Source organism: Schistocerca gregaria, unplaced genomic scaffold (assembly GCF_023897955.1).
Source record: "Schistocerca gregaria isolate iqSchGreg1 unplaced genomic scaffold, iqSchGreg1.2 ptg000156l, whole genome shotgun sequence".
Taxonomy (NCBI): Eukaryota; Metazoa; Arthropoda; class Insecta; order Orthoptera; family Acrididae; genus Schistocerca; species Schistocerca gregaria.
In genome coordinates this window covers 3,244,478-3,269,349 of record NW_026061720.1, presented here as the reverse complement: position 1 = coordinate 3,269,349, position 24,872 = coordinate 3,244,478, and the positions used below count along the sequence as shown (strand labels likewise).

General features: G+C 46.3%; 24 non-coding genes across 24 annotated transcripts; all 24 read right to left on the bottom strand.

The window, feature by feature from the left end:
- Window positions 1-92: 92 nt before the first annotated feature.
- On the bottom strand, window positions 93-164 carry Trnat-agu (transfer RNA threonine (anticodon AGU)). Its single transcript has one exon. It is a non-coding gene; the product is annotated as a tRNA-Thr (tRNA).
- Window positions 165-1,027: 863 nt separating this feature from the next.
- On the bottom strand, window positions 1,028-1,100 carry Trnar-ucg (transfer RNA arginine (anticodon UCG)). The gene has a single exon. It is a non-coding gene; the product is annotated as a tRNA-Arg (tRNA).
- Window positions 1,101-2,006: 906 nt separating this feature from the next.
- On the bottom strand, window positions 2,007-2,079 carry Trnak-cuu (transfer RNA lysine (anticodon CUU)). Its single transcript has one exon. It is a non-coding gene; the product is annotated as a tRNA-Lys (tRNA).
- Window positions 2,080-2,531: 452 nt separating this feature from the next.
- Trnar-ucg (transfer RNA arginine (anticodon UCG)) lies at window positions 2,532-2,604 on the bottom strand. The gene has a single exon. It is a non-coding gene; the product is annotated as a tRNA-Arg (tRNA).
- Window positions 2,605-5,073: 2,469 nt separating this feature from the next.
- Trnar-ucg (transfer RNA arginine (anticodon UCG)) lies at window positions 5,074-5,146 on the bottom strand. Its single transcript has one exon. It is a non-coding gene; the product is annotated as a tRNA-Arg (tRNA).
- A 921-nt stretch (window positions 5,147-6,067) lies between these two features.
- Trnat-cgu (transfer RNA threonine (anticodon CGU)) lies at window positions 6,068-6,140 on the bottom strand. The gene has a single exon. It is a non-coding gene; the product is annotated as a tRNA-Thr (tRNA).
- Window positions 6,141-6,592: 452 nt separating this feature from the next.
- Trnar-ucg (transfer RNA arginine (anticodon UCG)) lies at window positions 6,593-6,665 on the bottom strand. The gene has a single exon. It is a non-coding gene; the product is annotated as a tRNA-Arg (tRNA).
- An 897-nt stretch (window positions 6,666-7,562) lies between these two features.
- Window positions 7,563-7,635, bottom strand: Trnat-cgu (transfer RNA threonine (anticodon CGU)). The gene has a single exon. It is a non-coding gene; the product is annotated as a tRNA-Thr (tRNA).
- Window positions 7,636-8,087: 452 nt separating this feature from the next.
- Window positions 8,088-8,161, bottom strand: Trnar-ucg (transfer RNA arginine (anticodon UCG)). The gene has a single exon. It is a non-coding gene; the product is annotated as a tRNA-Arg (tRNA).
- Window positions 8,162-8,662: 501 nt separating this feature from the next.
- Window positions 8,663-8,734, bottom strand: Trnat-agu (transfer RNA threonine (anticodon AGU)). Its single transcript has one exon. It is a non-coding gene; the product is annotated as a tRNA-Thr (tRNA).
- Window positions 8,735-11,694: 2,960 nt separating this feature from the next.
- On the bottom strand, window positions 11,695-11,766 carry Trnat-agu (transfer RNA threonine (anticodon AGU)). Its single transcript has one exon. It is a non-coding gene; the product is annotated as a tRNA-Thr (tRNA).
- Window positions 11,767-12,104: 338 nt separating this feature from the next.
- On the bottom strand, window positions 12,105-12,177 carry Trnak-cuu (transfer RNA lysine (anticodon CUU)). Its single transcript has one exon. It is a non-coding gene; the product is annotated as a tRNA-Lys (tRNA).
- A 443-nt stretch (window positions 12,178-12,620) lies between these two features.
- Window positions 12,621-12,693, bottom strand: Trnar-ucg (transfer RNA arginine (anticodon UCG)). The gene has a single exon. It is a non-coding gene; the product is annotated as a tRNA-Arg (tRNA).
- An 898-nt stretch (window positions 12,694-13,591) lies between these two features.
- On the bottom strand, window positions 13,592-13,664 carry Trnak-cuu (transfer RNA lysine (anticodon CUU)). Its single transcript has one exon. It is a non-coding gene; the product is annotated as a tRNA-Lys (tRNA).
- A 452-nt stretch (window positions 13,665-14,116) lies between these two features.
- On the bottom strand, window positions 14,117-14,189 carry Trnar-ucg (transfer RNA arginine (anticodon UCG)). Its single transcript has one exon. It is a non-coding gene; the product is annotated as a tRNA-Arg (tRNA).
- Window positions 14,190-15,102: 913 nt separating this feature from the next.
- Trnak-uuu (transfer RNA lysine (anticodon UUU)) lies at window positions 15,103-15,175 on the bottom strand. Its single transcript has one exon. It is a non-coding gene; the product is annotated as a tRNA-Lys (tRNA).
- Window positions 15,176-16,609: 1,434 nt separating this feature from the next.
- Window positions 16,610-16,682, bottom strand: Trnak-cuu (transfer RNA lysine (anticodon CUU)). Its single transcript has one exon. It is a non-coding gene; the product is annotated as a tRNA-Lys (tRNA).
- A 452-nt stretch (window positions 16,683-17,134) lies between these two features.
- Trnar-ucg (transfer RNA arginine (anticodon UCG)) lies at window positions 17,135-17,207 on the bottom strand. Its single transcript has one exon. It is a non-coding gene; the product is annotated as a tRNA-Arg (tRNA).
- A 902-nt stretch (window positions 17,208-18,109) lies between these two features.
- Trnak-cuu (transfer RNA lysine (anticodon CUU)) lies at window positions 18,110-18,182 on the bottom strand. The gene has a single exon. It is a non-coding gene; the product is annotated as a tRNA-Lys (tRNA).
- Window positions 18,183-18,634: 452 nt separating this feature from the next.
- Trnar-ucg (transfer RNA arginine (anticodon UCG)) lies at window positions 18,635-18,707 on the bottom strand. Its single transcript has one exon. It is a non-coding gene; the product is annotated as a tRNA-Arg (tRNA).
- A 919-nt stretch (window positions 18,708-19,626) lies between these two features.
- Trnak-cuu (transfer RNA lysine (anticodon CUU)) lies at window positions 19,627-19,699 on the bottom strand. The gene has a single exon. It is a non-coding gene; the product is annotated as a tRNA-Lys (tRNA).
- A 451-nt stretch (window positions 19,700-20,150) lies between these two features.
- Trnar-ucg (transfer RNA arginine (anticodon UCG)) lies at window positions 20,151-20,223 on the bottom strand. The gene has a single exon. It is a non-coding gene; the product is annotated as a tRNA-Arg (tRNA).
- Window positions 20,224-20,742: 519 nt separating this feature from the next.
- Trnat-agu (transfer RNA threonine (anticodon AGU)) lies at window positions 20,743-20,814 on the bottom strand. Its single transcript has one exon. It is a non-coding gene; the product is annotated as a tRNA-Thr (tRNA).
- Window positions 20,815-24,130: 3,316 nt separating this feature from the next.
- On the bottom strand, window positions 24,131-24,203 carry Trnak-cuu (transfer RNA lysine (anticodon CUU)). Its single transcript has one exon. It is a non-coding gene; the product is annotated as a tRNA-Lys (tRNA).
- Window positions 24,204-24,872: the final 669 nt, after the last annotated feature.

The window sequence follows — 24,872 nt, the reverse complement described above, 5'->3', positions numbered from 1 at the left end:
ATTCTTGACAAAACGCCTCTCGCTAATTGTTCGTCATCACAGATACTGTTTGCTATACGGCCATGACGCGCAACTGATTTCCAAAATTCGTCTTCCTCCTGTGAGGATGGAACTCACGACTCCTGGTTTACTAGACCAGTGCTCTACCACTGAGCTAAAGAGGCGCGGCGTAGCGGAACTTTAGCGTACTTCGTCAGTACGGTCGTCTGAATCATCAGACTTCAGCTGACAACACTTCATATTTTCGACTAATATTTGCAGCTATGGCGACCCATTACTGCTTGGCTACACATCTGACACGTAGCCGATGTTCTCTCCAAACAAAACCACCTGCACTTCAGAACATGACTTTCACACATGTCTACAAAATCACCTTCACCTTCAAATACAGTTATCTTGCGACTGATTGAGACGTAGGCAAATTTTAAAGTTGCTATTTCCATTACATCACGTTAATCAGAAAATCGGTAAATTACATCTGCAGCGGAGAAAAATTCCGTTCCGCCCAGCGTAGGTCTCGAACTCACGACCCCGTGATTAAGAGTCTAATGCTCTAGCGACTGAGCTAGCCGTGCTGCCTCGTTGGGTACCTGCTGGGTAGCAGATCACACAGTACTCGTTTGGGTTGGTTGGTCCCATACAGAATCTCTCCATGCTGCCTAATGTTTTCCTAACGTCACACTCGTCACGTACTTCACTTTTATTTCATAATCATTTCTGAGAGGTAAAGGAATTGCATGACAATCTGCAGAGGTAGCGGCGTCAAGATTAACACACATACTTGACGTGACTCAAAAGCCGAACGAGTTACTTTCCGACGTTGTTTTAGATGTGCAAGTGCCAGTCACACCCCGCGGTGAGGACACTCTGCCTACCATTTCGCTAGTTAACACCGGTCTTGGTGTGTGTGTTTCAAGCTCAAGTCCATCTCCAAGCACAAAATGGTCAACAGCAACATTCAGACGGTTTCGTACTGCACAATAGCCACATTAAAACGGTATGTTTGTTTTTCAGAACTGGAAAAACACGACGGTGACAGGATTCGAACCTGCAACCTTCGGATCCGAAGTCCGACGCCTTATCCATTAGGCCACACAGTCACTGACTACCGAGTATAACTTATATACGACTCATCTCAAAACGCTTACACCCCCTGAGGAATTGTGTTTTCGTTCCACACAGCCGCTGCCCCTTACTCTTTCCCACCCATTCGTTACATTCAACCTCTTACGAGTCCGACCAAACATAGACAGGAAAACAAGACCACACACTTTGCGCAATCGGAATCGATGGCAGGGTGTCCCTCGCCGCATTTGCTACGATGGCCATTTGCTACTTCTGCAGAAGCGGCGCCGACGACGACGACGACGACGACGACGACGACCTCGAGAGGCTCAGAGATTTGTGAGAAACACATCTATAAAATGTAATTCAGACTGCCTCGTCCCACCTTATGCCGTACCGCTTTGGCAAACGCTTTATCAGCGCCATTCGCCTTAATCACATCTGAGAGTAATTCTTAATAAAACGCCTCTCGCTAATTGTTCGTCATCACAGATAGTGTTTGCTATACGGCCATGACGCGCAACTGATTTCCAAAATTCGTCTTCCTTCTGTGAGGATGGAACTCACGACTCCTGGTTTACTAGACCAGTGCTCTACCACTGAGCTAAAGAGGCGCGGCCTAGCGGAACTTTTGCGTACTTCGTCCGTACGGTCGTCTGAATCATCAGACTTCAGCTGACAACACTTCATATTTTTGCAGCTATGGCGACCCATTACTGCTTGGCTACACATCTAACACGTAGCCGATGTTCTCTCCAAACAAAACCACCTGCACTTCAGAACATGACTTTCACACATGTCTACAAAATCACCTTCACGTTCAAATACAGTTTTCTTGCGACTGATTGAGACGTATTCAAATTTTAAAGTTGCTATTTCCATTACATCACGTTAATCAGAAAATCGGTAATTTACATCTACAGCGGAGAAAAATACCGTTCCGCCCAGCGTAGGGCACGAACCCACGACCCTGTGATTAAGAGTCTCATGCTCTACCGACTGAGCTAGCCGTGCTGCCTCGTTGGATACCTGCTAGGTAGCAGATCACAAAGTACTCGTTTGGGTTGGTTGGTCCCATACAGTATCTCTCCATGCTGCCTAATGTTTTCCTAACGTCACACTCGTCACGTACTTCACTTTTATTTCATAATCATTTCTGAGAGGTAAAGGAATTGCATGACAATCTGCAGAGCTAGCGGCGTCAAAATTAACACACATACTTGACGTGACTCAAAAGCCGAACGAGTTACTTTCCGACGTTGTTTTAGATGTGCAAGTGCCAGTCAAACCTCGCGGTGAGGGCACTCTGTCGACCATTTCGCTAGTTAACACCGGTCTTGTTGTGTGTGATTCAAGCTCAAGACCATCTCCAAGCACAAAATGGTCAACAGCAACATTCAGACGGTTTCGTACTGCACAATTGCTACATTAAACCGTTATGTTTGTTTTTCAGAACTGGAAAAACACGACCGTGACAGGATTCGAACCTGCAATCTTCGGATCCGAAGTCCGACGCATTATCCATTACGCCACACGGTCACTGACGACCAAGTATAACTTATATACGACTCATCTCGAAACGCTCACACCCCCTGAGGAATTGTGTTTTCGTTCCACACAGCCGCTGCCCCTTACTCTTTCCCACCCATTCGTTACATTCAACCTCTTACGAGACCGACCAAACATAGACAGGAAAACAAGACCACACTTTGCGCAATCGGAATCGATGGCAGGGTGTCCCTCGCCGCATTTGCTACGATGGCCATTTGCTACTTCTGCAGAATCGGCGGCGGCGACGACGACGACGACGACGACGACGACCTCGAGAGGCTCAGAGATTTGTGAGAAAAACATCTATAAAATGTAATTCAGACTGCCTCGTCCCACCTTACGCCGTACCGCTTTGGCACATGCTTTATCAGCGCCATCCGCCTTAATCACATCTGAGAGTAATTCTTAATAAAACGCCTCTCGCTAATTGTTCGTCATCACAGATACTGTTTGCTATACGGCCATGACGCGCAACTGATTTCCAAAATTCGTCTTCCTCCTGTGAGGATGAAACTCACGACTCCTGGTTTACTAGACCAGTGCTCTACCACTTAGCTAAAGACGTGCGGCCTAGCGGAACTTTTGCGTACTTCGTCCGTACGGTCGTCTGAATCATCAGACTTCAGCTGACAACACTTCATATTTTCGACTAATATTTGCAGCTATGGCGACCCATTACTGCTTGGCTACACATCTGACACGTAGCCGATGTTCTCTCCAAACAAAACCACCTGCACTTCAGAACATGACTTTCACACATGTCTACAAAATCACCTTCACCTTCAAATACAGTTTTCTTGCGACTGATGGAGACGTAGGCAAATTTTAAAGTTGCTATTTCCATTACATCACGTTAATCAGAAAATCGGTAATTTACATCTGTTGTGGAGAAAAATTCCGGTCCGCCCAGCGTAGGGCTCGAACTCACGACCCTGTGATTAAGAGTCTACATCTACATCTACATCCGTACTCCGCAAGCCACCTGACGGTGTGTGGCGGAGGGTACCCTGAGTACCTCTATCGGTTCTCCCTTCTATTCCAGTCTCGTATTGTACGTGGAAAGAAGGATTGTCGGTATGCTTCTGTGTGGGCTCTAATCTCTCTGATTTTATCCTCATGGTCTCTTCGCGAGATATACGTAGGAGGGAGCTATATACTGCTTGACTCTTCGGTGAAGGTATGTTCTCGAAACTTCAACAAAAGCCCGTACCGAGCTACTGAGCGTCTCTCCTGCAGAGTCTTCCACTGGAGTTTATCTATCATCTCCGTAACGCTTTCGCAATTACTAAATGATCCTGTAACGAAGCGCGCTGCTCTCCGTTGGATCTTCTCTATCTCTTCTATCAACCCTACCTGGTGCGGATCCCACACTGCTGAGCAGTATTCAAGCATTGGGCGAACAAGCGTACTGTAACCTACTTCCTTTGTTGTCGGATTGCATTTCCTTAGGATTCTTCCAATGAATCTCAGTCTGGCATCTGCTTTACCGACGATCAACTTTATATGATCATTCCATTTTAAATCACTCCTAATGCGTACTCCCAGATAATTTATGGAATTAACTGCTTCCAGTTGCTGACCTGCTATTTTGTAGCTAAATGATAAGGGACCTACCTTTCTATGTATTCGCATCACATTACACTTCGCTACATTGAGATTCAATTGCCATTCCGTGCACCATGCGTCAATTCGCTGCAGATCCTCCTGCATTTCAGTACAATTTTCCATTGTTGCAACCTCTCGATACACCACAGCATCATCTGCAAAAAGCCTCAGTGAACTTCCGATGTCATCCACCAGGTCATTTATGTATATTGTGAATAGCAACGGTCCTATGACACTCCCCTGCGGCACACCTGAAATCACTCTTACTTCGGAAGACTTCTCTCCATTGAGAATGACGTGCTGCGTTCTGTTATCTAGGAACTCCTCAATCCAATCACACAATTGATCTGATAGTCCGTATGCTCTTACTTTGTTCATTAAACGACTGTGCTAGCCGTGCTGCCTCGTTGGGTACCTGCTGGGTAGCAGATCACACAGTACTCGTTTGGGTTGGTTGGTCCCATACAGAATCTCTCCATGCTGCCTAATGTTTTCCTAACGTCACACTCGTCACGTACTTCACTTTTATTTCATAATCATTTCTGAGAGGTAAAGGAATTGCATGACAATCTGCAGAGCTAGCGGCGTCAAAATTAACACACATACTTGACGTGACTCAAAAGCCGAACGAGTTACTTTCCGACGTTGTTTTAGATGTGCAAGTGCCAGTCAAACCTCGCGGTGAGGGCACTCTGCCGACCATTTCGCTAGTTAACACCGGTCTTGTTGTGTGTGTTTCAAGCTCAAGACCATCTCCAAGCACAAAATGGTCAACAGCAACATTCAGACGGTTTCGTACTGCACAATTGCTACATTAAAACGGTATGTTTGTTTTTCAGAACTGGAAAAACACGACCGTGACATGATTCGAACCTGCAATCTTCGGATCCGAAGTCCGACGCCTTATCCATTAGGCCACACGGTCACTGACCACGAAGTATAACTAATATACGACTCATCTCAAAACGCTCACACCCCCTGAGGAATTGTGATTTCGTTCCACACAGCCGCTGCCCCTTACTCTTTCCCACCCATTCGTTACATTCAACCTCTTACGAGAACGACCAAAAATAGACAGGAAAACAAGACCACACACTTTGCGCAATCGGAATCGATGGCAGGGTGTCCCTCGCCGCATCTGCTACGATGGCCATTTGCTACTTCTGCAGAAGCGGCGGCGGCGACGACGACGACGACGACGACGACGACGAACGCGAGAGGCTCAGAGATTTGTGAGAAATACATCTATGAAATGTAATTCAGACCGCCTCGTCCCACCTTATGCCGTACCGCTTTGGCAAATGCTTTTATCAGCGCCATTCGCCTTAATCACATCTGAGAGTAATTCTTAATAAAACGCCTCTCGCTAATTGTTCGTCATCACAGATACTGTTTGCTATACGGCTATGACGCGCAACTGATTTCCAAAATTCGTCTTCCTCCTGTGAGGATGTAACTCACGACTCCTGGTTTACTAGACCAGTGCTCTACCACTGAGCTAAAGACGCGCGGCCTAGCGGAACTTTTGCGTACTTCGTCCGTACGGTCGTCTGAATCATCAGACTTCAGCTGACAACACTTCATATTTTTGACAAATATTTGCAGCTATGGCTACCCATTACTGCTTGGCTACACATCTGACACGTAGCCGATGTTCACTCCAAACAAAACCACCTGCACTTAAGAACATGACTTTAACACATGTCTACAAAATCACCTTCACCTTCAAATACAGTTATCTTGCGTCTGATTGAGACGTAGGCAAATTTTAAAGTTGCTATTTTCATTACATCACGTTAATCAGAAAATCGGTAATTTACATCTGCAGCGGAGAAGAATTCCGTTCCGCCCAGCCTAGGGCTCGAACCCACGACCCTGTGATTACGAGTCTCATGCTCTACCGACTGAGCTAGCCGTGCTGCCTCGTTGGGTACCTGCTAGGTAGCAGATCACACAGTACTCGTTTGGGTTGGTTGGTCCCATACAGAATCTCTCCATGCTGCCTAATGTTTTCATAACATCACACTCGTCACGTATTTCACTTTTATTTCATAATCATTTCTGAGAGGTAATGGAATTGCATGACAATCTGCAGAGCTAGCGGCGTCAAAATTAACACACATACTTGACGTGACTCAAAAGCCGAACGAGTTACTTTCCGACGTTGTTTTACATGTGCAAGTGCCAGTCAAACCTCGCGGTGAGGGCACTCTGCCGACCATTTCGCTAGTTAACACCGGTCTTGTTGTGTGTGTTTCAAGCTCAAGACCATCTCCAAGCACAAAATGGTCAACAGCAACATTCAGACGGTTTCGTACTGCACAATTGCTACATTAAAACGGTATGTTTGTTTTTCAGAACTGGAAAAACACGACCGTGACAGGATTCGAACCTGCAATCTTCGGATCCGAAGTCCAACGCCTTATCCATTAGGCCACACGGTCACTGACGACCAAGTATAACTAATATACGACTCATCTCAAAACGCTCACACCCCCTGAGGAATTGTGATTTCGTTCCACACAGCCGCTGCCCCTTACTCTTTCCCACCCATTCGTTACATTCAACCTCTTACGAGAACGACCAAAAATAGACAGGAAAACAAGACTACACTTTGCGCATTTGGAATCGATGGCAGGGTGTCCCTCGCCGCATTTGCTACGATGGCCATTTGCTACTTCTGCAGAAGCGGCGGCCACGACGACGACGACGACGACCGCGAGTGGCTCAGAGATTTGTGAGAAATACATCTATAAAATGTAATTCAGACTGCCTTGTCCCACCTTATGCCGTACCGCTCTGGCAAATGCTTTATCTGCGCCATTCACATCTGAGAGCAATTCTTAATAAAACGCCTCTCGCTAATTGTTCGTCATCACAGATACTGTTTGCTATACGGCTATGACGCGCAACTGATTTCCAAAATTCGTCTTCCTCCTGTGAGGATGTAACTCACGACTCCTGGTTTACTAGACCAGTGCTCTACCACTGAGCTAAAGACGCGCGGCCTAGCGGAACTTTTGCGTACTTCGTCCGTACGGTCGTCTGAATCATCAGACTTCAGCTGACAACACTTCATATTTTTGACAAATATTTGCAGCTATGGCTACCCATTACTGCTTGGCTACACATCTGACACGTAGCCGATGTTCACTCCAAACAAAACCACCTGCACTTAAGAACATGACTTTCACACATGTCTACAAAATCACCTTCACCTTCAAATACAGTTATCTTGCGACTGATTGAGACGTAGGCAAATTTTAAAGTTGCTATTTTCATTACATCACGTTAATCAGAAAATCGGTAATTTACATCTGCAGCGGAGAAGAATTCCGTTCCGCCCAGCCCAGGGCTCGAACCCACGACCCTGTGATTACGAGTCTCATGCTCTACCGACTGAGCTAGCCGTGCTGCCTCGTTGGATACCTGCTAGGTAGCAGATCACACAGTACTCGTTTGGGTTGCTTGGTCCCATACAGAATCTCTCCATGCTGCCTAATGTTTTCCTAACGTCACACTCGTCACGTACTTCACTTTTATTTCATAATCATTTCTGAGAGGTAAAGGAATTGCATGACAATCTGCAGAGCTAGCGGCGTCAAAATAAAAACACATACTTGACGTGACCCAAAAGCCGAACGAGTTACTTTCCGACGTTGTTTTAGATGTGCAAGTGCCAGTCAAACCTCGCGGTGAGGGCACTCTGCCGACCATTTCGCTAGTTAACACCGGTCTTGTTGTGTGTGATTCAAGCTCAAGACCATCTCCAAGCACAAAATGGTCAACAGCAACATTCAGACGGTTTCGTACTGCACAATTGCTACATTAAAACGTTATGTTTGTTTTTTCAGAACTGGAAAAACAGTACCGTGACAGGATTCGAACCTGCAACCTTCGGATGCGAAGTCCGACGCCTTATCCATTAGGCCACACGGTCACTGACGACCAAGTATAACTTGTATACGACTCATCTCGAAACGCTCACACCCCCTGAGGAATTATGTTTTCGTTCCACACAGCCGCTGCCCCTTACTCTTTCCTACCCATTCGTTACATTCAACCCCTTACGAGACCGACCAAACATAGACAGGAAAACAAGACCACACACTTTGCGCAATCGGAATCGATGGCAGGGTGTCCCTCGCCGCATTTGCGACGATGGCCATTTGCTACTTCTGCAGAAGCGGCGCCGACGACGACGACGACGACGACGACCTCGAGAGGCTCAGAGATTTGTGAGAAACACATCTATAAAATGTAATTCAGACTGCCTCGTCCCACCTTATGCCGTACCGCTTTGGCAAATGCTTTATCAGCGCCATTCGCCTTAATCACATCTGAGAGTAACTCTTAATAAATCGCCTCTCGCTAATGGTTCGTCATCACAGATACTGTTTGCTATACGGCCATGACGCGCAACTGATTTCCAAAATTCGTCTTCCTCCTGTGAGGATGGAACTCACGATCCCTGGTTTACTAGACCAGTGCTCTACCACTGAGCTAAAGAGGCGCGGTCTAGCGGAACTTTTGCGTACTTCGTCCGTACGGTCGTCTGAATCATCAGACTTCAGCTGACAACACTTCATATTCTTCACTAATATTTGCAGCTATGGCGACCCATTACTGCTTGGCTACACATCTGACACGTAGCCGATGTTCTCTCCAAACAAAACCACCTGCACTTCAGAACATGACTTTCACACATGTCTACAAAATCACCTTCACCTTCAAATACAGTTTTCTTGCGACTGATTGAGACGTAGGCAAATTTTAAAGTTGCTATTTCCATTACATCACGTTAATCAGAAAATCGGTAATTTACATCTGCAGCGGAGAAAAATTCCGTTCCGCCCAGCGTAGGGCTCGAACCCACGACCCTGTGATTAAGGGTCTCATGCTCTGCCGACTGAGCTAGCATTGCTGCCTCGTTGTGTACCTGCTGGGTAGCAGATCACACAGTACTCGTTAGGGTTGGTTGGTCCCATACAGAATCTCTCCATGCTGCCTAATGTTTTCCTAACGTCACACTCGTCACGTACTTCACTTTTATTTCATAATCATTTCTGAGATGTAATGGAATTGCATGACAATCTGCAGATCTAGCGGCGTCAAAATTAACACACATACTTGACGTGACTCAAAAGCCGAACGAGTTACTTTCCGACGTTGTTTTAGATGTGCAAGTGCCAGTCAAACCTCGCGGTGAGGGCACTCTGCCGACCATTTCGCTAGTTAACACCGGTCTTGTTGTGTGTGTTTCAAGCTCAAGACCATCTCCAAGCACAAAATGGTCAACAGCAACATTCAGACGGTTTCGTACTGCACAATTGCTACATTAAAACGGTATGTTTGTTTTTCAGAACTGGAAAAACAAGACCGTGACAGGATTCGAACCTGCAATCTTCGGATCCGAAGCCCGACGCCTTATCCATTTTCTTTTTTTTTTATCCATTAGGCCACACGGTCACTGACGACCTAGTATAACTTATATACGACTCATCTCGAAACGCTCACACCCCCTGAGGAACTGTGTTTTCGTTACACACAGCCGCTGCCCCTTACTCTTTCCCACCCATTCGTTACATTCAAACCTCTTACGAGACCGACCAAACATAGACAGGAAAACAAGACCACACACTTTGCGCAATCGGAATCGATGGCGGGGTGTCCCTCGCCGCATTTGCTACGATGGCCATTTGCTACTTCTGCAGAAGCGACGACAGGCTAAGAGATTTGTGAGAAATACATCTATAAAATGTAATTCAGACTGACTCGTACCACCTTATGCCGTACCGCTTTGGCAAATGCTTTATCAGCGCCATTCGCCTTAATCACATCTGAGAGTAATTCTTAATAAAACGCCTCTCGCTAATTGTTCGTCATCACAGATTCTGTTTGCTATACGGCCATGACGCGCAACTGATTTCCAAAATTCGTCTTCCTCCTGTGAGGATGGAACTCACGACTCCTGGTTTACTAGACCAGTGCTCTACCACAGAGCTAAAGAGGTGCGGCCTAGCGGAACTTTTGCGTACTTCGTCCGTACGGTCGTCTGAATCATCAGACTTCAGCTGACAACACTTCATATTCTTGACTAATATTTGCAGCTATGGCGACCCATTACTGCTGGGCTACACATCTGACACGTAGCCGAAGTTCTCTCCAAACAAAACCACCAGCACTTCAGAACATGACTTTCACACATGTCTACAAAATCACCTTCACCTTCAAATACAGTTTTCTTGCGACTGATTGAGACGTAGGCAAATTTTAAAGTTGCTATTTCCATTACATCACGTTAATCAGAAAATCGGTAATTTACATCTGCAGCGGAGAAAAATTCCGTTCCGCCCAGCGTAGGTCTCGAACCCACGACCCTGTGCTTAAGAGTCTCATGCTCTACCGACTGAGCTAGCCGTGCTGCCTCGCTGGGTACCTGCTGGGTAGGAGATCACACAGTACTCGTTTGGGTTGGTTGGTCCCATACAGAATCTCTCCATGCTGCCTAATGTTTTCCTAACGTCACACTCGTCACGTACATCACTTTCGTTTCATAATCATTTCTGAGAGGTAAAGGAATTGCATGACAATCTGCAGAGCTAGCGGCGTCAAAATTAACACACATACTTGACGTGACTCAAAAGCCGAACGAGTTACTTTCCGACGTTGTTTTAGATGTGCAAGTGCCAGTCAAACCTCGCGGTGAGGGCACTCTGCCAACCATTTCGCTAGTTAACACCGGTCTTGTTGTGTGTGTTTCAAGCTCAAGACCATCTCCAAGCACAAAATGGTCAACAGCAACATTCAGACGGTTTCGTACTGCACAATTGCTACATTAAAACGGTATGTTTGTTTTTCAGAACTGGAAAAACACGACTGTGACAGGATTAGAACCTGCAATCTTCGGATCCGATGTCCGACGCCTTATCCATTACGCCACACGGTCACTGACGACCAAGTATAACTAATATACGACTCATCTCGAAACGCTCACACCCCCTGAGGAATTGTGTTTTCGTTCCACACAGCCGCTGCCCCTTACTCTTTCCCACCCATTCGTTACATTCAACCTCTTACGAGACAGACCAACATAGACAGGAAAACAAGACCACACACTTTGCGCATTCGGAATCGATGGCAGGGTGTCCCTCGCCGCATTTGTTACGATGGCCATTTGCTACTTCAGCAGAAGCGGCGGCGACGGCGGCGACGACGACGACGACGACGACGACGACGACGACGACGACCGCGAGAGGCTCAGAGATTTGTGAGAAATACGTCTTTAAAATGTAATTCAGACTGCCTCGTCCCACCTTATGCCGTACCGCTTTGGCAAATGCTTTATCAGCGCCATTCGCCTTAATCACATCTGAGAGGAATTCTTAATAAAACGCCTCTCGCTAATTGTTCGTCATCACAGATACTGTTTTCTATACGGCCATGACGCGCAACTGATTTCCAAAATTCGTCTTCCTCCTGTGAGGATGGAACTCACGACTCCTGGTTTACTAGACCAGAGCTCTACCACTGAGCTAAAGAGGCGCGGCCTAGCGGAACTTTTGCGTACTTCGTCCGTACGGTCGTCTGAATCATCAGACTTCAGATGACAAAACTTCATATTCTTGACTAATATTTGCAGCTATGGCGACCCATTACTGCTTGGCTACACATCTGACACGTAGCCGATGTTCTCTCCAAACAAAACCACCTGCACTTCAGAACATGACTTTCACACATGTCTACAAAATCACCTTCACCTTCAAATACAGTTTTCTTGCGACTGATTGAGACGTAGGCAAATTTTAAAGTTGCTATTTCCATTACATCACGTTAATCAGAAAATCGGTAATTTACATCTGCAGCGGAGAAAAATTCCGTTCCGCCCAGCGTAGGTCTCGAACCCACGACCCTGTGATTAAGAGTCACATGCTCTACCGACTGTGCTAGCTGTGCTGCCTCGCTGGATACCTGCTGGGTAGCAGATCACACAGTACTCGTTTGGGTTGGTTGGTCCCATACAGAATCTCTCCATGCTGCCTAATGTTTTCCTAACGTCACGTACTTCACTTTCATTTCGTATTCATTTCTGAGAGGTAAAGGAATTGCATGACAATCTGCAGAGCTAGCGGCGTCAAAATTAACACACATACTTGACGTGACTCAAAAGCCGAACGAGTTACTTTCCGACGTTGTTTTAGATGTGCAAGTGCCAGTCAAACCTCGCGGTGAGGGCACTCTGCCGACCATTTCGCTAGTTAACACCGGTCTTGTTGTGTGTGTTTCAAGCTCAAGACCATCTCCAAGCACAAAATGGTCAACAGCAACATTCAGACGGTTTCGTACTGCACAATTGCTACATTAAAACGGTATGTTTGTTTTTCAGAACTGATAAAACACGAGCGTGACAGGATTCGAACCTGCAATCTTCGGATCCGAAGTCCGACGCCTTATCCATTAGGCCACACGGTCACTGACGACCAAGTATAACTTATATACGACTCATCTCGAAACGCTCACACCCCCTGAGGAATTGTGTTTTCGTTCCACACAGCCGCTGCCCCTTACTCTTTCCCACCCATTCGTTACATTCAACCTCTTACGAGACCGACCAACATAGACAGGAAAACAAGACCACACACTTTGCGCATTCGGAATCGATGGCAGGGTGTCCCTCGCCGCATTTGCTACGATGGCCATTTGCTACTTCTGCAGAAGCGGCAGCGACGACGACGACCTCGAGAGGCTCAGAGATTTGTGAGAAATACATCTATAAAATGTAAATCAGACTGCCTCGTCCCACCTTATGCCGTACCGCTTTGGCAAATGCTTTATCAGCGCCATTCGCCTTAATCACATCTGAGAGTAATTCTTAATAAAACGCCTCTCGCTAATTGTTCGTCATCACAGATACAGTTTGCTATACGGCCATGACGCGCAACTGATTTCCAAAATTCGTCTTCCTCCTGTGAGGATGGAACTCACGACTCCTGGTTTACTAGACCAGTGCTCTACCACAGACCTAAAGAGGTGCGGCCTAGCGGAACTTTTGCGTACTTCGTCCGTACGGTCGTCTGAATCATCACACTTCAGCTGACGACACTTCATATTTTCGACTAATATTTGCAGCTATGGCGACCCATTACTGCATGGCTACACATCTGACACGTCGCCGATGTTCTCTCCAAACAAAACCACCTGCACTTCAGAACATGACATTCACACATGTCTACAAAATTACCTTCACCTTCAAATACAGTTTTCTTCCGACTGATTGAGACGTAGGCAAATTTTAAAGGTGCTATTTCCATTACATCACGTTAATCAGAAAATCGGTAATTTACATCTGCAGCGGAAAAAAATTCCGTTCCGCCCAACGTAGGGCTCGAACCCACGACCGGGAGATTAAGAGTCTCATGCTCTACCGACTAAGCTAGCTGTGCTGCCTCGCTGGGTACCTGCTGGGTAGGAGATCACACAGTACTCGTTTGGGTTGTTTGGTCCCATACAGAATCTCTCCATGCTGCCTAATGTTTTCCTAACGTCACACTCGTCACGTACTTCACTTTTATTTCATAATCATTTCTGAGAGGTAAAGGAATTGCATGACAATCTGCAGAGCTAGCGGCGTCAAAATTAACACACATACTTGACGTGACTCAAAAGCCGAACGAGTTACTTTCCGACGTTGTTTTAGATGTGCAAGTGCCAGTCAAACCTCGCGGTGAGGGCACTCTGCCGACCATTTCGCTAGTTAACACCGGTCTTGTTGTGTGTGTTTTAAGCTCAAGACCATCTCCAAGCACAAAATGGTCAACAGCAACAATCAGACGGTTTCGTACTGCACAATTGCTACATTAAAACGGTATGTTTGTTTTTCAGAACTGGAAAAACACGATCGTGACAGGATTCGAACCTGCAATCTTCGGATCCGAAGTCCGACGCCTTATCCATTAGGCCACACGGTCACTGACGACCAAGTATAACTTATTTACGACTCATCTCGAAACGCTCACACCCCCTGAGGAATTGTGTTTTCGTTCCACACAGCCGCTGCCCCTTACTCTTTCCCACCCATTCGTTACATTCAACCTCTTACGATACCGACCAAACATAGACAGGAAAACAAGACCACACACTTTGCGTAATCGGAATCGATGGCAGGGTGTCCCTCGCCGCATTTGCTACGATGGCCATTTGCTACTTCTGCAGAAGCGGCGACGACGACGATGACGACGACGACGAAGATGACGAGAGTTTCAGAGATTTGTGAGAAATACATCTATAAAATGTAATTCAGACTGCCTCGTGCCACCTTTTCCGTACCGCTTTGGCAAATGCTTTATCAGCGCCATTCGCCGTAATCACATCTGAGAGTAATTCTTAATAAAACGCCTCTCGCTATTTGTTCGTCATCACAGATACTGTTTGCTATACGGCCATGACGCGCAACTGATTTCCAAAATTCGTCTTCCTCCTGTGAGGATGGAACCCACGACTCCTGGTTTACTAGACCAGTGCTCTACCACTGGGCTAAAGAGGCGCGGCCTAGCGGAACTTTTGCGTACTTCGTCCGTACGGTCGTCTGAATCATCAGACTTCAGCTGACAACACTTCATATTTTTGACTAATATTTGCAGCTATGGCGACCCATTACTGCTTGGCTACACATCTGACACGTAGCCGATGTTCTCTCCAAACAAAACCACCTGCACTTCAGAACATGACTTTCACTCGTGTCTACAAAATCACCTTCACCTTCAAGCACAGTTTTCTTGCGACTGATTGAGACGTAGGCAAATTTTAAAGTTGCTATTTCCATTACATCACGTTAATCAGAAAATCGGTAATTTACATCTGCAGCGGAGAAAAATTCCGTTCCGCCCAGCGTAGGGCTCGAACCCACGACCCTGTGATTAAAAGTCTAATGCTCTACCGACTGAGCTAGCCGTGCTGCCTCGCTGGGTACCTGCTGGGTAGCAGATCACACAGTACTCGTTTGGGTTGGTTGGTCCCATACAGAATCTCTCCATGCTGCCTAATGTTTTCCTAACGTCACACTCGTCACGTACTTCACTTTTATTTCATAATCATTTCTGAGAGGTAAAGGAATTGCATGACAATCTGCAGAGCTAGCGTCGTCAAAATTAACACACATACTTGACGTGACTCAAAAGCCGAACGAGTTACTTTCCGACGTTGTTTTAGATGTGCAAGTGCCAGTCAAACCTCGCGGTGAGGGCACTCTGCCGACCATTTCGCTAGTTAACACCGGTCTTGTTGTGTGTGTTTCAAGCTCAAGACCATCTCCAAGCACAAAATGGTCAACAGCAACATTCAGACGGTTTCGTACTGCACAATTGCTACATTAAAACGGTCTGTTTGTTTTTCAGAACTGGAAAAACACGAGCGTGACAGGATTCGAATGTGCAATCTTCGGATCCGAAGTCCGACGCATTATCCATTAGGCCACACGGTCACTGACGACCGAGTATAACTTATATACGACTCATCTCGAAACGCTCACACCCCCTGAGGAATTGTGTTTTCGTTCCACACAGCCGCTGCCCTTACTCTTTCCCACCCATTCGTTACATTCAACCTCTTACGAGACCGACCAAACATAGACAGGAAAACAAGACCACACACTTTGCGCATTCGGAATCGATGGCAGGGTGTCCCTCGCCGCATTTGCTACGATGGCCATTTGCTACTTCTGCAGAAGCGGCGACGACGACGACGACGACGACGAAGACCGCGAGAGGCTCAGAGATTTGTGAGAAATACATCTATAAAATGTAATTCAGACTGCTTCGTCCCACCTTATGCCGCACCGCTTTGGCAATGCTTTATCTGCGCCATTCGCCTTAATCACATCTGAGAGTAATTCTTAATAAAAAGCCTCTCGCCAATTGTTCGTCATCAGAGATACTGTTTGCTATACGGCCATGACGCGCTCCTGATTTCCAAAATTCGTCTTCCTCCTCTGAGGATGGAACTCACGACTCCTGGTTTACTAGACCAGTGCTCTACCACTGAGCTAAAGAGGCGCGGCCTAGCGCAACTTTTGCGTACTTCGTCCGTACGGTCGTCTGAATCATCAGACTTCAGCTGACGACACTTCATATTTTCGACTAATATTTGCAGCTATGGCGACCCATTACTGCATGGCTACACATCTGACACGTCGCCGATGTTCTCTCCAAACAAAACCACCTGCACTTCAGAACATGACTTTCACACATGTCTACAAAATCACCTTCACCTTCAAATACAGTTTTCTTCCGACTGATTGAGACGTAGGCAAATTTTAAAGGTGCTATTTCCATTACATCACGTTAATCAGAAAATCGGTTATTTACATCTGCAGCGGAAAAAAATTCCGTTCCGCCCAACGTAGGGCTCGAACCCACGACCGTGAGATTAAGAGTCTCATGCTCTACCGACTAAGCTAGCTGTGCTGCCTCGCTGGGTACCTGCTGGGTAGCAGATCACACAGTACTCGTTAGGGTTGGTTGGTCCCATACAGAATCTCTCCATGCTGCCTAATGTTTTCCTAACGTCACGCTCGTCACGTACTTCACTTTTATTTCATAATCATTTCTGAGAGGTAAAGGAATTGCATGAGAATCTGCAGAGCTAGCGGCGTCAAAATAAAAACACATACTTGACGTGACTCAAAAGCCGAACGAGTTACTTTCCGACGTTGTTTTAGATGTGCAAGTGCCAGTCAAACCTCGCGGTGAGGGCACTCTGCCGACCATTTCGCTAGTTAACACCGGCCTTGTTGTGTGTGTTTCAAGCTCAAGACCATCTCCAAGCACAAAATGATCAACAGCAACATTCAGAAGTTTTCGTACTGCACAATAGCTACATTAAAACGGTATGTTTATTTTTCAGAACTGGAAAAACACGACCGTGACAGGATTCGAACCTGCAATCTTCGGATCCGAAGTTCGACGCCTTATCCATTAGGCCACAGGGTCACTGACGATCAAGTTTAACTAATATACGACTCATCTCGAAACGCTCACACCCCCTGAGGAATTGTGTTTTCGTTTCACACAGCCGCTGCTCCTTACTCTTTCCCACCCATTCGTTACATTCAACCTCTTACGAGACCGACCAAATATAGACAGGAAAACAAGACCACACACTTTGTAGATTCGGAATCATAGGCAGGGTGTCCATCGCCGCATCTGCTACGATGGAAATTTGCTACTTTTGCAGAAGCGGCGACGACGACGACGACGACCGCGAGAGGCTCTTAGATTTGTGAGAAATACATCTATAAAATGTAATTCAGACTGCCTCGTCCCACCTTATGCCGTACCGCTTTGGCAAATGCTTTATCAGCGCCATTCGCCTTAATCACATCTGAGAGTAATTCTTAATAAAACGCCACTCGCTAATTGTTCGTCATCACAGATACTGTTTGCTATACGGCCATGACGCGCAACTGATTTCCAAAATTCGTCTTCCACCTGTGAGGATGGAACTCACAACTCCTGGCTTACTAGACCGGTGCTCTACCACTGGGCTAAAGAGGCGCGGCCTAGCGGAACTTTTGCGTACTTCGTCCGTACGGTCGTCTGAATCATCAGACTTCAGCTGACAAAACTTCATATTCTTCACAAATATTTGCAGCTATGGCGACCCATTACTGCTTGGCTACACATCTGACACGTAGCCGATGTTCTCTCCAAACAAAACCACCTGCACTTCAGAACATGACTTTCACACGTGTCTACAAAATCACCTTCACCTTCAAATACAGTTTTCTTGCGACTGATTGAGACGTAGGCAAATTTTAAAGTTGCTATTTCCATTACATCACGTTAATCAGAAAATCGGTAATTTACATCTGCAGCGGAGAAAAATTCCGTTCCGCCCAGCGTAGGGCTCGAACCCACGACACTGTGATTAAGAGTCTCATGCTCTACCGATTGAGCTAGCCGTGCAGCCTCGCTGGGTACCTGCTCGGTAGCAGATCACACACTACTCGTTTGGGTTGGTTGGTCCCATACAGAATCTCTCCATGCTGCCTAATGTTTTCCTAACGTCACACTCGTCACGTACTTCACTTTCATTTCATAATCATTTCTGAGAGGTAAAGGAATTGCATGACAATCTGCAGAGCTAGCGGCGTCAAAATTAACACACATACTTGACGTGACTCAAAAGCCGAACGAGTTACTTTCCGACGTTGTTTTACATGTGCAAGTGCCAGGCAAACCTCGCGGTGAGGGCACTCTGCCGACCATTTCGCTAGTTAACACCGGTCTTGTTGTGTGTGTTTCAAGCTCAAGACCATCTCCAAGCACAAAATGGTCAACAGCAACATTCAGACGGTTTCGTACTGCACAATTGCTACATTAAAACGGTATGTTTGTTTTTCAGAACTGGAAAAACACGACCGTTACAGGATTTGAACCTGCAATCTTCGGATCCGAAGTCCGACGCCTTATCCATTAGGCCACACGGTCACTGACGACGAAGTATAACTTATATACGACTCATCTCGAAACGCTCACACCCCCTGAGGAATTGTGTTTTCGTTCCACACAGCCGCTGCCCCTTACTCTTTCCCACCCATTCGTTACATTCAACCTCTTACGAGACCGACCAAACATAGACAGGAAAACAAGACCACACACTTTGCGCAATCGGAATCGATGGCAGGGTGTCCCTCGCCGCATTTGCTACGATGGCCATTTGCTACTTCTGCAGAAGCGGCGACGACGACGATGACGACGACGACGACGACGAAGACGACGAGAGTTTCAGAGATTTGTGAGAAATACATCTATAAAATGTAATTCAAACTGCCTCGTGCCACCTTTTCCGTACCGCTTTGGCAAATGCTTTATCAGCGCCATTCGCCGTAATCACATCTGAGAGTAATTCTTAATAAAACGCCTCTCGCTAATTGTTCGTCATCACAGATACAGTTTGCTATACGACCATGACGCGCAACTGATTTCCAAAATTCGTCTTCCTCCTGTGAGGATGGAACTCACGACTCCTGGTTTACTAGACCAGTGCTCTACCACTGAGCTACAGACGCGCGGCCTAGCGGAACTTTTACGTACTTCGTCCGTACGGTCGTCTGAATCATCAGACTTCAGCTGACAACACTTCATATTCTTGACTAATATTTGCAGCTATGGCGACCCATTACTGCTTGGCTACACATCTGACACGTAGCCGATGTTCTCTCCAAACAGAACCACCTGCACTTCAGAACATGACTTTCACACATGTCTACAAAATCACCTTCACCTTCAAATACACTTTTCTAGCGACTGATTGAGACGTAGGCAAATTTTAAAGTTGCTATTTCCATTACATCACGTTAATCAGAAAATCGGTAATTTACATCTGCAGCGGAGGAAAATTCCGTTCCGCCCAGCGTTGGTCTCGAACCCACGACCCTGTGATTAAGAGTCTAATGCTCTACCGACTGAGCTAGCCGTGCTGCCTCGCTGGGTACCTGCTGGGTAGCAGATCACACAGTACTCGTTTGGGTTGGTTGGTCCCATACAGAATCTCTCCATGCTGCCTAATGTTTTCCTAACGTACAATCGTCACGTACTTCACTTTTATTTCATAATCATTTCTGAGAGGTAAAGGTATTGCATGACAATCTGCAGAGCTAGCGGCGTCAAAATTAACACACATACTTGACGTGACTCAAAAGCCGAATGAGTTACTTTCCGACGTTGTTTTAGATGTGCAAGTGCCAGTCAGACCTCGCGGTGAGGGCACTCTGCCGACCATTTCGCTAGTTAACACCGGTCTTGTTGTGTGTGTTTCGAGCTCAAGACCATCTCCAAGCACAAAATGGTCAACAGCAACATTCAGACGGTTTCGTACTGCACAATTGCTACATTAAAACGGTATGTTTGTTTTTCAGAACTGATAAAACACGACCGTGACAGGATTCGAACCTGCAATCTTCGGATCCGAAGTCCGACGCCTTATCCATTAGGCCACACGGTCAGTGACGACCAAGTATAACTTATATACGACTCATCTCGAAACGCTCACACCCCATGAGGAATTGTGTTTTCGTTCCACACAGCCGCTGCCCCTTACTCTTTCCCACCCATTCGTTACATTCAACCTCTTACGAGACCGACCAAACATAGACAGGAAAACAAGACCGCACACTTTGCGCAATCGGAATCGATGGCAGGGTGTCCCTCGCCGCATTTGCTACGATGGCCATTTGCTACTTCTGCAGAAGCGACGGCGGCGGCGACGACGACGACGACGACGACGACGACGACGACGACCGCGAGAGGCTCAGAGATTTGTGAGAAATACATCTATAAAATGTAATTCAGACTGCCTCGTCCCACCTTGTGCCGTACCGCTTTGGCAAATGCTTTATCTGCGCCATTCGCCTTAATCACATCTGAGAGTAATTCTTAATAAAACGCCTCTCGCTATTTCTCCGTCATCATAGATACTGTTTGTTATACGGCCATGACGCGCAACTGATTTCCAAAATTCGTCTTCCTCCTGTGAGGATGGAACTCACGACTCCTGGTTTACTAGACCAGTGCTCTACCACTGAGCTAAAGAGGCGCGGCCTAGCCGAACTTTTGCGTACTTCGTCCGTACGGTCGTCTGAATCATCAGACTTCAGCTGACAACACTTCATATTTTCGACTAATATTTGCAGCTATGGCGACCCATTACAGCTTGGCTACACATCTGACACGTAGCCGATGTTCTCTCCAAACAAAACCACCAGCACTTCAGAACATGACTTTCACACATGTCTACAAAATCACCTTCACCGTCAAATACAGTTTTCTTGCGACTGATTGAGACGTGTGCAAATATTAAAGGTGATATTTTAATTACATCACGTTAATCAGAAAATCGGTAATTTACATCTGCAGCGGAAAAAAATTCCGTTCCGCCCAACGTAGGGCTGGAACCCACAACCGGGTGATTAAGAGTCTCATGCTCTACCGACTAAGCTAGCCGTGCTGCCTCGTTGGGTACCTGCTGGGTAGCAGATCACACAGTACTCGTTTGGGTTGGTTGGTCCCATACAGAATCTCTCCATTCTGCCTAATGTTTTCCTAACGTCACACTCGTCACGTACTTCACTTTTATTTCATAATCATTTCTGAGAGGTAAAGGAATTGCATGAGAATCTGCAGAGCTAGCGGCGTCAAAATTAAAACACATACTTGACGTGACTCAAAAGCCGAACGAGTTACTTTCCGACGTTGTTTTAGATGTGCAAGTGCCAGCCAAACCTCGCGGTGAGGGCACTCTGCCGACCATTTCGCTAGTTAACACCGGCCTTGTTGTGTGTGTTTCAAGCTCAAGACCATCTCCAAGCACAAAATGATCAACAGCAACATTCAGAAGGTTTCGAACTGCACAATAGCTGCATTAAAACGGTATGTTTCTTTTTCAGAACTGGAAAAACACGACCGTGACACGATTCGAACCGGCAATCTTCGGATCCGAAGTTCGACGCCTTATCCATTATGCCACAGGGTCACTGACGACCAAGTACAACTTATATACGACTCATCTCGAAACGCTCACACCCCCTGAGGAATTGTGTTTTCGTTCCACACAGCCGCTGCTCCTTACTCTTTCCCACCCATTCGTTACATTCAACCTCTTACGAGACCGACCAAATATAGACTGGCAAACAAGACCACACACTTTGTCCATTCGGAATCATAGGCAGGGTGTCCGTCGCCGCATTTGCTACGATGCAAATTTGCTACGTTTGCAGAAGCGGCGACGACGACAACCGCGAGAGGCTCTTAGATTTGTGAGAAATACATCTATAAAATATAATTCAGACTGCCTCGTCCCACCTTATGCCGTACCGCTTTGGCAAATGCTTTATCTGCGCCATTCGCCTTAATCACATCTGAGAGTAATTCTTAATAAAAAGCCTCTCGCCAATTGTTCGTCATCAGAGATACTGTTTGCTATACGGCCATGACGCGCTCCTGATTTCCAAAATTCGTCTTCCTCCTCTGAGGATGGAACTCACGTCTCCTGGTTTACTAGACCAGTGCTGTACCACTGAGCTAAAGAGGTGCGACCTAGCGGAACTTTTGCGTACTTCGTCCGTACGGTCGTCTGAATCATCAGACTTCAGCTGACAACACTTCATATTTTCGACTAATATTTGCAGCTATGGCGACCCATTACTGCTTGGCTACACATCTGACACGTAGCCGATGTTCTCTCCAAACAAAACCACCTGCACTTCAGAACATGACTTTCACACATGTCTGCAAAATCACCTTCACCTTCAAATACAGTTTTCTTGCGACTGATGGAGACGTAGGCAAATTTTAAAGGTGCTATTTCTATTACATCACGTTAATCAGAAAATCGGTTATTTACATCTGCAGCGGAAAAAAACTCCGTTCCGCCCAACGTAGGGCTCCAACCCACGACCGGGAGATTAAGAGTCTCATGCTCTACCGACTAAGCTAGCTGTGCTGCCTCGTTGGGTACCTGCTGGGTAGCAGATCACACAGTACTCGTTAGGGTTGGTTGGTCCCATAGAGAATCTCTCCATGCTGCCTAATGCTTTCCTAACGTCACACTCGTCACGTACTTCACTTTTATTTCATAATCATTTCTGAGAGGTAAAGGAATTGCATGAGAATCTGCAGAGCTAGCGGCGTCAAAATAAAAACACATACTTGACGTGACTCAAAAGCCGAACGAGTTACTTTCCGACGTTGTTTTAGATGTGCAAGTGCCAGTTAAACCTCGCGGTGAGGGCACTCTGCCGACCATTTCGCTAGTTAACACCGGCCTTGTTGTGTGTGTTTCAAGCTCAAGACCATCTCCAAGCACAAAATGATCAACAGCAACATTCAGAAGGTTTCGTACTGCACAATAGCTACATTAAAACGGTATGTTTCTTTTTCAGGACTGGAAAATCACGACCGTGACAGGATTCGAACCTGCAATCTTCGGACGCCTTATCCATTATGCCACAGGGTCACTGACGACCAAGTCTAACTTATATACGACTCATCTTGAAACGCTCACACCCCCTGAGGAATTGTGTTTTCGTTCCACACAGCCGCTGCCCCTTACTGTTTCCCCCCCATTCGTTACATTCATCCTCTTACGAAACCGACCAAACATAGACAGGAAAACAAGACCACACACTTTGCGCATTCGGAATCGATGGCAGGGTGTCCCTCGCCGCATTTGCTACGATGGCCTTTTGCTACTTCTGCAGAAGCGGCAACGACGACGGCGACCGAGAGAGGCTCAGAGATTTGTGAGAAATACATCTATAAAATGTAATTCAGACTGCCTCGTCCCACCTTATGCCGTACCGCTTTGGCAAATGCTTTATCTGCGCCATTCGCCTTAATCACATCTGAGAGTAATTCTTAATAAAACGCCTCTCGCTAATTGTTCGTCATCACAGATACTGTTTCTATACGGCCATGACGCGCAACTGATTTCCAAAATTCGTCATCCTCCTGTGAGGATGGAACTCACGACTCCTGGTTTACTAGACCAGTGCTCTACCACTGAGCTAAACAGGCGCGGCCTAGCGGAACTTTTGCGTACTTCGTCCGTATTGTCGTCTGAATCATCAGACTTCAGCTGACAACACTTCATATTTTCGACTAATATTTGCAGCTATGGCGACCCATTACTGCTTGGCTACACATCTGACACGTAGCCGATGTTCTCTCCAAACAAAACCACCTGCACTTCAGAACATGACTTTCACACATGTCTACAAAATCACCTTCACCTTCACATACAGTTATCTTGCGACTGATGGAGACGTAGGCAAATTTTAAAGTTGCTATTTCCATTACATCACGTTAATCAGAAAATCGGTAATTTACATCTGCAGCGGAAAAAAATTCCTAACCGCCCAGCGTAGGGCTCGAACCCACGACCCTGTGATTAAGAGTCTCATGCTCTACCGACTGAGTTAGCCGTGCTGCCTCGTTAGGTACCTGCTGGGTAGCAGATCACATAGTAATCGTTTGGGTTGATTGGTCCCATACAGAATCTCTCCATGCTGCCTAATGTTTTCCTAACGTCACACTCGTCACGTACTTCACTTTTATTTCATAACCATTTCTGAGAGGTAAAGGAATTGCATGACAATCTGCAGAGCTAGCGGCGTCAAAATTAACACACATACTTGACGTGACTCAAAAGCCGAACGAGTTACTTTCCGACGTTGTTTTAGATGTGCAAGTGCCAGTCAAACCTCGCGGTGAGAGCACTCTGCCGACCATTTCGCTAGTTAACACCGGTCTTGTTGTGTGTGTTTCAAGCTCAAGACCATCTCCAAGCACAAAATGGTCAACATCAACATTCAGTCGGTTTCGTACTGCACAATAGCTACATTAAAACGGTATGTTTCTTTTTCAGAACTGGAAAAACACGACCGTGACAGGATTCGAACCTGCAATCTTCGGATCCGAAGTCCGACGCCTTATCCATTTTCTTTTTCTTTCTTTAATTTCTTTTACGTAATTGCCAAAGACGCTACCCTTTTTTTATATACTTTATAGAAATTTTCGAACCCTAGAACTCTGGTGTAACAGTCCGAGCCATTAACGTCTATTTTTTTTTATTTTTTTTATCTTACTTTTTTTGAG